Source organism: Chaetodon auriga, chromosome 10 (genome assembly GCF_051107435.1).
Source record: "Chaetodon auriga isolate fChaAug3 chromosome 10, fChaAug3.hap1, whole genome shotgun sequence".
Classification (NCBI taxonomy): Eukaryota; Metazoa; Chordata; class Actinopteri; order Chaetodontiformes; family Chaetodontidae; genus Chaetodon; species Chaetodon auriga.
The window spans coordinates 8,221,727-8,233,882 of record NC_135083.1 but is presented as its reverse complement, the minus strand read 5'-3'; the positions used below and the strand labels follow the sequence as shown (position 1 = coordinate 8,233,882).

Genomic DNA, 12,156 nt, shown 5'->3' with positions numbered 1-12,156 from the left:
TCTTAACTCACATCTGACACACACACACCGGCTTCCAGCGAGCACACGAACCAGACAACAGCCAAGTTTAATGCTGGCCTGTCATCAAGTTACGCGCAGAATTAATGTTGAATAGGGACAGCTGGTATGACCTGCCTCTCTGACTTTCACTCGTATATCCAGCAAAATGCTCGTACTGTAGATCCCAGCTGTCATGACGGAGAGCAGATTTGCAACAGTGCAGTTTAATGGCTGTAACCACATTGGGGTTTTGCACTGATGATGATTTTGTACCTAGTTATTACGTTCATTTATCAATGCATATTACCTTGATTTTATGATTCTTGGTACATTTTTGCCAGTTTTTAACTGTCTTGTAAGGTTGAGTGCTTTGACAGTGCATTATAATTAATAGTAGCAGCAGAGGTGGACAACTTACAGCAGAGTACAGTAAAGAAAGCCATTTCCAGTTCAAACCTTCCTACTGCTGCTCCATTTCGCTCAGTTTTCTTTCGGTATAAATAAAACATTGGCTCATATTATTTGACATCTATCTAATGCTGGAGTGGTGATATGACCATTATAATGTTAAATCCTGCCATGAACTCTAGACAAATCCCTACAACAACCAATAGCCTCCTTATCCTCCTAAAGCATGGGCGGCTGTCCTCGGTTCTGATTTAGACATTCAGGTAGCAGCCACTGTCGCTCTTTCGCCGGCCCTGAGGCTATTGTGTGGCTGTTTTTTCATGTTCTGCTACAGTGCATCCACAAGTGGTTTATAGATCCTCACAATGCTGGGCAACAGTATTAACTCCGATTTGTATGTGTCGTGTTTTGATAGAGAACAGACTTGCAATGTCTCGCTGGACTTTGACTGACAGACAATGCACTGGTACCCACAGGCTGAGAATGTATTAGTGGTGGTCACCCCTGGGAGGGGTGGGATGCCGGTGAAGCTTTTTCAAGCCGTGCTGTTTAACAGCATTCAGGAGAGGCAACTTCTCCAGTGTGCATGACTTCACATTGATCCACTGAACTTTAGTAATTCTTTTGACTCAGTTCTTCTTTACATTTATAATTAAATACAAACATTCAAGTAACAAGTCTCATGTGACTGCGCCACCTCACTTCATTGCATGTGAACGGCACTCAGTGGCTTGTGAATTACATCCTGCTCCAGGAGGTATGACTCAGTCACACACATGTAGGTGTGTGGTCGTCTGGCACACACATTTCCACGAGATGGGCTTCACCCGCTGCATCATGCAACGTCCTGGAAGACAAAACAAATGAGACAGATGAATAAATATAATTTGCCTTTACAGTGGAAAGACCTTGAGTGTTAGGATGAGCTGCTTCGTACTGGGTGTTACAGGTTTCTGTTTGTGGTTTGCACTTCATTAAAGGGGCAGAGCTGAATTGAGAAAGAGATTGGCTGAAGCAGACGAGCTCTCAACGCTATGTACTGCCATTTACATGGAATCTAATCTAATGAATGAAAGAACAAGGCTTTGTGTACTGTTTTGGGAATTCAGCGTAAAGGGCTGCAGCAAAACTTGCAATGACGTATTCAGCTGTTAATTATTTACTCGTCCATTTCACAATGCATCCACAACGACTACTTCTGGAAATGTTTGCATATCTTCTTAATGCCCATTATTCTGGCATTTGGACTAAAAGCATTGACCTTTACAGCTCAGTAACATGTAGTATATTTAAGCTTTTGGTCATGCTAATAACAAGAATCGGACGCTATTTACATTTAATATTAGCATTACATTTAATTCTGAAATGTTCTGCACAAAAGAAAAGCTGATGCTCCTGCAGCTAAACACTGTGCTCCGACTGAATGAATAGGTTGAGGATGCACAGTCTTGCCCGAGGCTTGTGTAATTATTTGTCTCATGCTCCTAGTCTTTATTATTAAGGTTTTATAGAGAAGTGCACTGAGGGTGAAAATAAGAAAAATTGTTATGAATATTTGTGTGTGTGTGTGTGTGTGTGTATGTGTGTGAAATAGTAAGCAATAAACAATTATAAAAAAAAAGAAAATGCAACAATTCACCAAAACGTTTTCTGAAAGCTATTTTGCGGTACATATGCTTCAGACAGAGATTACTGCGTTGGGTGTTATTTTGTGGTTTCATTTATTGCAACATGAGCTCCAAAATTGTAGATTACAAGATACTGAAAGAGAAACCTTCAGATGGTTCAGTCTTCTTGGTTTGAGACCGACTGCTCGCCTCCGTCTCCTCTTTCATCCTTTCACTCCAGCATAGTGTGGCTAACAGACTTAAGAGCATCTATTGCTGGAGTAGCATCTGGTTTCACCTTTTATCTAAAATAAAGTGATGTGCCAACAAATAAATAAGAATGCAATTAAAACAATCTGTTTAAAAGACCCTCGTATTTCTGATCATAATAATAAGTTTATAAAAAGAAGAGGGCTAATCTTCTCCAGGCTACCACTCATTTGCTTCAATAACAGAAATAAATGAAGCCGTTTTGTTGTTGCTGCTGTCTTTGTACTGACATTGAAGCGTTCTGTCAGCTTCTGTGTGAGTTTGTGTTTGTGCAGATTATGAAACGCATGTCAATATTTTATTACCTTCAGGATCTTAAGCAGTGGCTTAAGAGAGTTGCACCTGCAGCTATCTGTTATTTTGGAGAGTGGACACTCTTCATCACCGTTTTTCACACAAACAATATCTTTGATGGAAGACAGAGTTCTGAAAGCGTGGACAGGATGAGGGTTTAGGCTGTTGAGTCGATTCAAGAGCGTGAAGGTTTTATACCTGCATTACGTATAATGGGCACTCTTAACTATTCTCTCCTACTGAATGCTGCAATCAGACTATCCAAAGCTCAGCCGCTCATCACGGCTGATTCACTGAGATAAAGAGGATCCAACAACACAGACTGAGGAAGATAATAAATTAGTATTTTGCAGTGTAACATAGTCAGACATTAGGGTAGTGGCCCTGACAAAACGGGTTGACAAGCAGATAAGTGAGGACGCCACAGGGACTCTCATGTTAAGTGTTTCCTTCTATTCTTCTAATCTACTTCCCTCTGTCTCCCATTTCATTTTCTCACCCCAAGACTTATTGTTTCCACTGAAATGTATTACATGCAAAACATGTATCTGTTATTTTTACTCTTAAGAGTCCCGCATTTGTGCCGGATACTCTGTGAGCTACCTGTCTGTACCTCTTGCAGAGAGGAAACAATGGGAAGAGGTGATGAAGAGAAAGGCATCAAGAAAATAGGCACCAAACACAGATAGGTCAAGGATAGGATAAGGAGAAGAAGGAAATAAAAACAGGGGAGAGGAAGGTGAAAAACCAGAGAGAAGTCTCTCGTGGACAGCTGTGGGGGAGGTTTAAAAAGGGAGAGTAGATGGAGGGTGCCACTACCTCTCATCCACTGTCTGATCTGTGGGTGGCAGTGATGACTGATGGAGAACCACTCTAAGTGAAGGTCATATCCGAAGCCCTGCCATTTTAGACTGCCACTGTCGCTGGGGAAAGGATAAATAAAGCTCAGATTGTCGTGTTTATTCACCCTGCTTTCTCTGTGGCTCTGTCGATGGAAGACGGAGAGATGAGGCAGAAAACGGAAGACAGGAATGTCAATAGATGATACAGAGTTGTCTAAGTAGGATTTATCTTATCGTACTTATATTTTTTCACTGAGGATCTTCACACGCTGACACTCTCTGATTCATTTTCAGTTTGTTTAACAAAGACTCGATCCTCCTTGTTAGTCTGTCTCCCATCGTTTAATACAACACAACTGACACTTCAAATTGCAGATTTTTTAAATGCCCTCCTGTAATTTCATGATTTATCTTTCCCCCTGGCATTGCTACAATAGGGGTATTGAGTGATGGAAATGAAAGGAGAGCTCCTCTTCAAATCCAGCTAAGTAGGATTTTGGTTATCATTGTGATTGTGTTTTTTTACAAGAGAACAGACAGCGGTAGCAATTACGTAAGCGTTTGTCATCAAATCATGTACGGCCCAAATAGGGTGAAACAAAGTCCTGGAGGAAAATGAACTACAGCAGAAAGCATGTTTCTGAGTTTGGCTTGCCCAGATTGTCACAAGGCTTAAGGACAGCAGTCTGTCACTGCTCCAATGTCCCTGCAGTCTGGCTGGGACACAGAGCTATTCGTCTGGCGCAGGAACCATAGCTGGAGCCGGAGGTTCAGACGGGGTTGTTATCCCCCAGGCAGGGCAGAATTCTCATGGCCAGACGACCTCGCTGCCCAGACTCTAATATCTGATCAAGAACCATCTGCTGAGGCTGCCAGAGCCCACACACTCCCCGTACCCCTGACCTCTCCAAGGAGAGCCCGGTGGGAGATCAAGCTATTAACGGGCTATTAGAAGGACTCTGATCACCGTTTGAAGAGAAATGCAGCGCCATAAACCTATATGATCACAGGGATGCCGCTTTGGCTGCTGTATTAATTGAGGCATGATTCTGCCCGGCCTCTCCTGCCCCTGCGTCATCGTGTCTCACTTAGCCTCCGTGGTGATCTGCCGTTTTCACCTCCCCCCCAAAAAAAGCAGTTTGAGTCGACAGCATCGGATAATCTTTTTAGTCTAAATATTAGATTGTTTCAGTTTGTACTTTGAATCCCTTTTGATTGTTTCTGTTGACATATATAGATGCCAACACTTGGGCACACAATAAGGCAATTACTGTGCAATCATTTTCTTCTCAGCAAAGAAAAGCTTTTGTGAGATTCATTCTCACGGGTGAATTGCCATCATTATGATCTAGAAAAGTGTTTATGTTACAGTGACAGGATGTTTCTTTTTTTCAGCGAACATGAGAAAAAGCATGCATGCATCACAGAAAGGATGTAGATGTCCAAAAGTGCAGCTCACATGAAGTTTTAATGGCCTGTGCAAACAGTTGCTGTCCCTGCTCTGTGTCGTGCAGCACCATTCGCCAGGCCCCGATAACAGTTGGTTAATGGGTGATGTGCCACACAAGAGTGATGCTGCACTTTCTGTTTTCATTTTGTTGCTGTAGTGCAGTAATTAATCCAGCTGAACCCTTTGTGCTCACAAAATAAATGCTTTCCATTTTCATTAATAGACAACTCATTAGTACATAATGAGCAAGACGGCAGCACTCCCCGCGCTCCCTGTGCAGTATAGCAGAAGAGCATGCGCTACGCTCAGCTAATTAAAACCTAGCATTGTGTTCTGTCTTCTGGTTTTCTTCTGTGGAGAGAGCGCAGGCACGTGCTTTTAAAACATTAGTCTAATTAATCATGGAATGTGTTTTACATACCAGAGGAAAAAACATAATACAAATACTCCTACTACTCGTGCAGTATATATTTATGTGTGTCTGTATAGCAGGTCCCACAACTTGCTGTTGCAGATTGCAAACTGTTAATTAAAAAGTGCTCCTGCATGTGTTTGAATATAAGTTGACGTTCAGTTTTAGTGTATCTTTGTCTTGTTGTCTAAACTCTTAAAGCGGCATTAATGCTTACACACCACTGCTGTGGATATGATCAGTTGCACACATGCATTTGTTATGATTGCATTGCTTTTGATCAAAAACTAGCGGGTCAACAATATCAAGCACGTGTAACTTAGCAAGCCAGCTAATATTGATGTTACTTAAGTCATACAGCAAGAAGGCCAGCTCGCCATCTGTCGTGCAGCCCTTTATTTTACTGTTGTGTATTACCTCTTGTTCGGTCACTCGCTCTTATTCTCTTCTTAGCTTCCTCTATCAGTCTCTTCACCTCTGCCATGATGTCCTTAGAGGCTGCTGACCTCGTTTCTGTTGCCGCTTGCCCAGCTTCGGTGCATATTTTGACATCGCTCCCTTCCAGTAACTCCACTGGGTCCCTCACTCCCTGAGTCTTGAAACCTCCTTCTCCTTGTCCTGTGCTTGAGGTGTAAACACCAACACTCCTCCAACTAACAGCTGCTACAGGTAGCAGCAGTACAGCAGTCCACCTGGAGATGAAGAGCGTCAGAGCAGGCACAGGCCATCAGAGGGAAAACCAGAGAATATTTTCCATAAAATATGATCCAGCTTCACCGAAATCACTGCCATAGGCCTAGTTAGGGGTGTGTGATTCAGTGCCGGAAAGCATTACGCACTTCTCGCAGGAGATCATGCAAGAACGAGTGTTCGGCGGGCAGAATGGGAATGAAAGAGGCACCTAATATAAGCAAGTGTACCATTGAAATTATTTTGTTATTTTAAGGCGTAATTGGTTCCATGATGTTGTTTAAAATCACATATAGTTTAAGTCCTCCTCCCATCTGTGGTTTAACACACCAAAGTTTACATGTAATGATTAAAGGCAGTGACAGGCTGACTGTATCTGACTGGATAATCGTCTTTGGCTGTCAGTGACTTTTCATCTGGGCTTGTAATTTGGAGCTTCCTGCTGAAGGTGACATCTTCCCATTTCTTCCAATCACCTGCTGTCACATGTAGACTAACAGCGTTTGATTTGGGGTGTTGAAGCAGAAAACATCTGGATTCCGTCTGCATTGTATATGATTTTAAATGAGTTATTTAGAGCATCTGAGGTGAGCTGTACCGTCACTTAGCCCTCGTAGCATCGTTAACATCCAGGTCAATGGTCACAACTGACTGGTGTCACCATTCGTCACATAGTAGCTTCTTTAGTTCATAACTTCAACTGATGGGTTGTCACTGTCCAGCAGTGAGTGTGATTAAGAGACAAACAGCTACAGTGTTGGAATTTATCCTAATTACATTATAGAGATTATGTATCAATAGAGCTTAATCATCTGAAGACAGCAGCATTTGCTTCCACTGCAGTCTGCACACTTTATTCTACACACAGCTCACATGCAGCTGCACATATGAAAATACTTATGCGCATGCACACATGTAGTCATACACAATAACAACATACTCACTCTGCAGGAGCTTCCAGTGATGATCTGCTTTTCATTTGTCTTGATAAAGCCATGATTAGCTGGAAGGATTCTTCTCATCGTCATCGGGATAAAATCGAACCCAATTTCTGGCAGTAATTAAAACTATTCCCACAGCGGTCTGCTGGAAGGCCACAACTTTAAGAGGTCAATAGAAGACATGTTTCCAATAGCAGTCTAATTCAATCAGTCTGGACTGTATATTGTATATTATGGTCAGGATCAGAGGATGGTTCCCTCACACCTACATGCACTCAGCATACATTTGCAGTACCAGAGAGCCAGAATGCATCTGCAGTCTCACCTATGGGCCGAGCTACTCATCAGCTGTAATGGACCATTTGCATTACAGGATGTCAGTGACTGCTGTGGGTTGATTTGCGCCCATAGTGTCTCTTAAACTGGTGGTTTTAGTGCGCTTTTTAATGCTAATTATATAACTTTTTTATTCAGTGTTCACATTATCTTTCATGTGTGGAGTTTAATGACCCATGAGCATACGAGGACCTCTGAAATTCAACTGTGTAACCTTTAGAAATGCAAAGCAGCAGTCAGAAAATGAACTGTTTCCGTTTAATTCCCAAACAGATCAGATCTCTCAGTTTTAAGAACACAATCTACCCCCTAGAAACAGCTGCTCTGCAGCATTTGTGTATTAAAGCTATCCAGCTGTCCCCACATCACAGGTCACACTGGAGAAGTGTAACAGGGTATTTATGGGTTGAAAATGTGAATTAGAAAAGGAGGAAAAGAGAGAAGCAGGGCAAATCCAAGAAATGTGCAACTTCAGCTGCTCTCATCACCGCTGATGATAGTCCCCACTATCGCCATTAACTACAGTTAAATCCATCACCCGATGTTTAGGGCTTCAGTCTAGTCTTGTGCAGGTGTGTCAATTCTTCATTTAGACATGCAGTGAGGGTAGAAGGAACAAGCTCATTGGTCACAAAAAAAGAGAAAGCATTCTCAATCAATTTGAAGCTTGCCTTGCATATAATGTTCCCTATTGTGATGCTCACATGTGACAGATGGCACGAAATATGCCAAACTGTGCGAAAAAAAGTGCTGACTGCAAACTGAACTGACGATCATCTATGGCACAGAGTGTTTGTCAACTTTTAGAACACAGCACTTTCTGCACAGTTTGGCAACTTGTGTGTTATCTGTCATGTGAGAGCATTAGAGTATAAAAAGGCAACTTCTGCTTGGTGCAGAATCTGGTGTCTCTAAGACGTGTGTGGGCCCAGTAAGATTCAGCAGCTGCATGAGATGTAAAAGCTGTAAAGGTTCCTTCAATTAGCTGCTGGTTACCACCGCTGACTCCACCGTTTCAAACATGAACTTCCTCCCGCTGAAGCAGGCTGAGGTGGCGAGCAGAAAAAGGAAGGTTGGCGTTTTGGTGGGTGTTCACGTTTTCTAGCTCGCCACTTAGCGTGTCCATAGCAACCACAGGGATCACACCAGGGAAAACAATGAAGGAGCTAATATTGTTGGTTTCTGAGTACCCTGAGTTATATGACACATCTCCACCAGCGAGCAAAGCGACTGAAACTGGGTTCTTCACGTGTGCCAAGTGTGTGTGTTTATTTTAGTTACCTGTCTGATTAGCTTGCGCTGTTAATGTGCCAACACAAACCTTCTTGCTGACGCTGGTCTCCAATTTATGTGCGCCACAGGGGCAGTGCCGTACGCTGTTATCTCTCCGTCAACATGTGGCGACATCCAACATCACAGACTGTCAGAATTAATAGCAACTGCCGGCTGTGTACAAGCAACATTAATGATTCTCTTATTTATGTTCCTTCTTCAGATCCAGAGGTTTCGTGTTCACTGACTTTCCGTGGATGTCGGTCTGTAATGCCACTCACAGGCCAGCCTTACTGAGAGCATTCAAATTCAGGCAGAGAAACCCCCCTTTCTGCTTCAGTGGGGATACAGTAAATATAGGCTGTCATTTAGTGTAATTTCAAGTTGACAATTTTTCATGTCGTGACGTTTTACTTCATCTCTGTTAATTGGGTTTCTATATATTGGATCAAAAAATAGTTCTAAATGGTAATAATGTAATAAACATCAACATGAATTTTCTATAGCATGCCTGATTAGCTCTTTGGATCTCTAAAATGTGGTTTGGTCTAAGTTTGCCTCTTGACTTGCTTTCCTTTCAAACTCATATTACATTAAAGCGGAACAGTTAGACAGTACATGTCAACCTGCTGTAAAAGAATAATGAATTCTCTTATTGTCACTCTCAATTTCTCTCTTCTCAATCTACCTCTTTCTTCCGTGCAGTAAGAGGCAAAATTTTTAAAAGGTAAAGCAGAGCAGTTTGGAGATGTTTATTTTGAAAATGTATCTTCAAAATGTAGCTCTCAGTGTCCTCGGGCATGCTTTTGGGCAGTCAGGCTTGCTTACATACCCCGCAATGGGAAACCTGTATTGACATATGGTCTATTTTACATAATACTCAAACCCACAGGAGTACTGCTTAGGGTGCATGGGCACATCACAACGCCACTCACATATTCACTGCAAATTAGTCTCCAAATCCATATAAGCCGCTGATAGCTGGGAAGAAATGCAGTAATCAATGACGGAGGTTTTCTTTACCTCCCTAAACAGCAGAGTTATTTATGTGTGTTGACACCAGTCAGCGTGGTCTCTCTGACGCAGCCCAGCAAGTTCTAGAGAGAGAAGAAGGGCTTTCTTTTGATTGTGTATCATCATCAAGCTGGTGTGTGTTCATTATCTGTCATTATCAAAACTGTTAATAGAGAGCATGTTAACATAGTGTTTAACTGTCTTGTCTACCAAATGTATCAGTGTGCAGTGTGAGATGTGACGCCCCGCTGTTATTGCAGGTAACTCTGTAGGGGCAATTAAGCCTTGTTATATTAAAATTTAATCACGGTTGAGTTGTGTTGTCTTCAGATTTTTTAGTTTAGCCTTTGCAAGCCTTTTCCTGAAAGCTTATTCTACTCATTGATATGTACCGCTGTACCCACTATACTGTGCTTTAGTCCCATTATGTCACCACCACTTACCTGTCACTGTTGCTTTCTTTGCCGCTCAGACATGGAAGACTTATGGTTTCTGATCCAGTGGGATCTTTTAATACTTTTGGTAATTAAATAATTTTCATAATTCACAAACATGCAACATGTCACGCCACGTCAAGCTGCACAGAGCAGATCAAGATGGGCAGGAAGTCAGACACAGGAGGGCCATAGAGAATCTGGCCAATTTTCAAAATAAAACACCTTGTGCAGACTCCTGATCGTATATCAACAATAAATACAATTACAACACACAAAAAAGAAGCCATTTAACTAACACAGACTACTCACCCATGGCAGAGGTAGTCCCTGGAGCCGACAGCAGCTCACTGGCCAGACTCCAGAGTGTTCAGAGAATCACTAAGGTTGTTTATTAGATGTAAGAGGCGTCACTTAGGTTTATTTTCTTTGTATTTTTGTTGGCACGCAGGCAATGGTAGCTTGGTTTACTGAAAGAAACTATAAAACCTCTCCAGGGACCTGTATTTTACATGTTAGTTTACAAATGTTAAATGTTTAAGTTTAAAGCACGAAAAACAGTCATTTGAAAATCTTTTAGGTTGTTTCTCCTCCCCATTTATGTAATGTTCATTATCTTTGGCAGGTGTTGAAAATGGATTGAAATTTTGAATGTTATCAGGTACGTTAGTCCCCACAGACAAAGCAGGTTGTGAACATCTGCCCTTTTCTCCCTTTTTGTCCATCTTTTTCTGAAAATGTCTTTGGAAAATTGATCATCTACTTAGAATACTTAGCTCTTGACATAGTGTAGTCTCCCTTTTACAAAACAAATGGCAGAACGAGAAGGATGTGGGCCAGTGATTGTGACATGTTGGGTAATATTTTATCATCTAGGCGGCTGCCCCGAAGGTTTTAACAGTGGTGAGAGTTTGTAAGCCTTTGGGGTGAGAAGGAAATGGACCAAGGATTTTTCTTTTAGTGATAAGGCTGACTGCGCCGGGCTGTGAGAGTGCTTCACTAACTAATTATTTGAAGCCTCCTCTCAGATTAGGGTAGACATGCAGAGCTTATGGACAGTCGCATAGCAGACAATCAGACCATGTAATAACCAGAGGGGCAATATTTGCTCAAATCCACTGTAACACCTCACAAAACAAAAGTGTGTAAAGCCCTAATGCTCAGTCCAATCCCACGCCACACTGCCTTGATAAACACCGACGCCACCCCCACAATGGGCGCCATCTTTACTCTGGCAATTAGGCAGAGCTTGGATTATCACTTCCTCAGCCCAGCACACCACAAATCCACCCGGATTCAATTATTCCCCTCCCTTGTCTGTGGCCATTTGGGCTTTTTGGGAGCATGGCCAGTAGTGAAAATGTTCTATAGGATTTCAACTACTGAAAGTACAAAGCAAAAAAAAACAAAAAAAAAAACAAAGTTATTAAAAAAAGAGCGTCCCTGCAACTTTGACAAGTCTATTAAATAAAAATAAAACCGTGGGAGCTTGCAAACACTGTCCTGCTAAATATTTTATGAGAACAATGAGCTAAATTTACTGTTTTTTTTCCTCCCTCACAAACGTGCTTCCTTCACTTGGGTTTTTTGTAAATGTTCTGTGTTGCATAAAAAACATGTTGCGGTACATCCTTCTCTCCAAGCAGACCGTGTTTTGATCCACGCCTTGTGGGCCAGGAGTGTCTCTAGTGGGCTCTGAGTAAGAACCTAAAATGCTTACTGAAAGGATTTGATTTGCTCTGTCTTGCTGCACCTCAAAGGCATTATTTTTACTTATTAGAAAGCTCACTCAGGGTAAATTGTGGAAGAGATCAAGGGTTTCTCGGGGTCTGAAGACTCTCATCTTTCTACTTGAGGCCTCCTTTCGATGTGTTTGCTCAGATGCTTTTTTTCCCCCTCCACCTGGTCTCTCCTTGTGGAGCAGAAAAAAAAAGCCACCGTGTGTATTTGTGTCATTACTCAGCACCGCCAGTGTATACTATGTGTCCCTATGTTTGTTTGCATATTCAGGCACAACTAAGCATGCGTGAGTTTGGTGAAGTGGATACTCTTCGCAGGTCTGAGATGAGACACCCCCCCCCCCCCCGGTTGTTTACAACCCCCCCCTTTCTGTTTATCCTCTTGGGTGGCTCGTTTCCCTCCCAGCAAATCGCTGCCATGGTTGTCATCTCCTGCATTTTGTGTGT

The 12,156-nt window shown here is 42.2% G+C and overlaps 1 protein-coding gene across 1 annotated transcript in view; it reads left to right on the top strand.

Annotated features, from left to right (window-relative positions):
• LOC143326924 (cadherin-4-like) overlaps positions 1-12,156 on the top strand; it is a 228,192-nt gene that overhangs the window by 92,416 nt on the left and 123,620 nt on the right. The window lies entirely within an intron of this gene.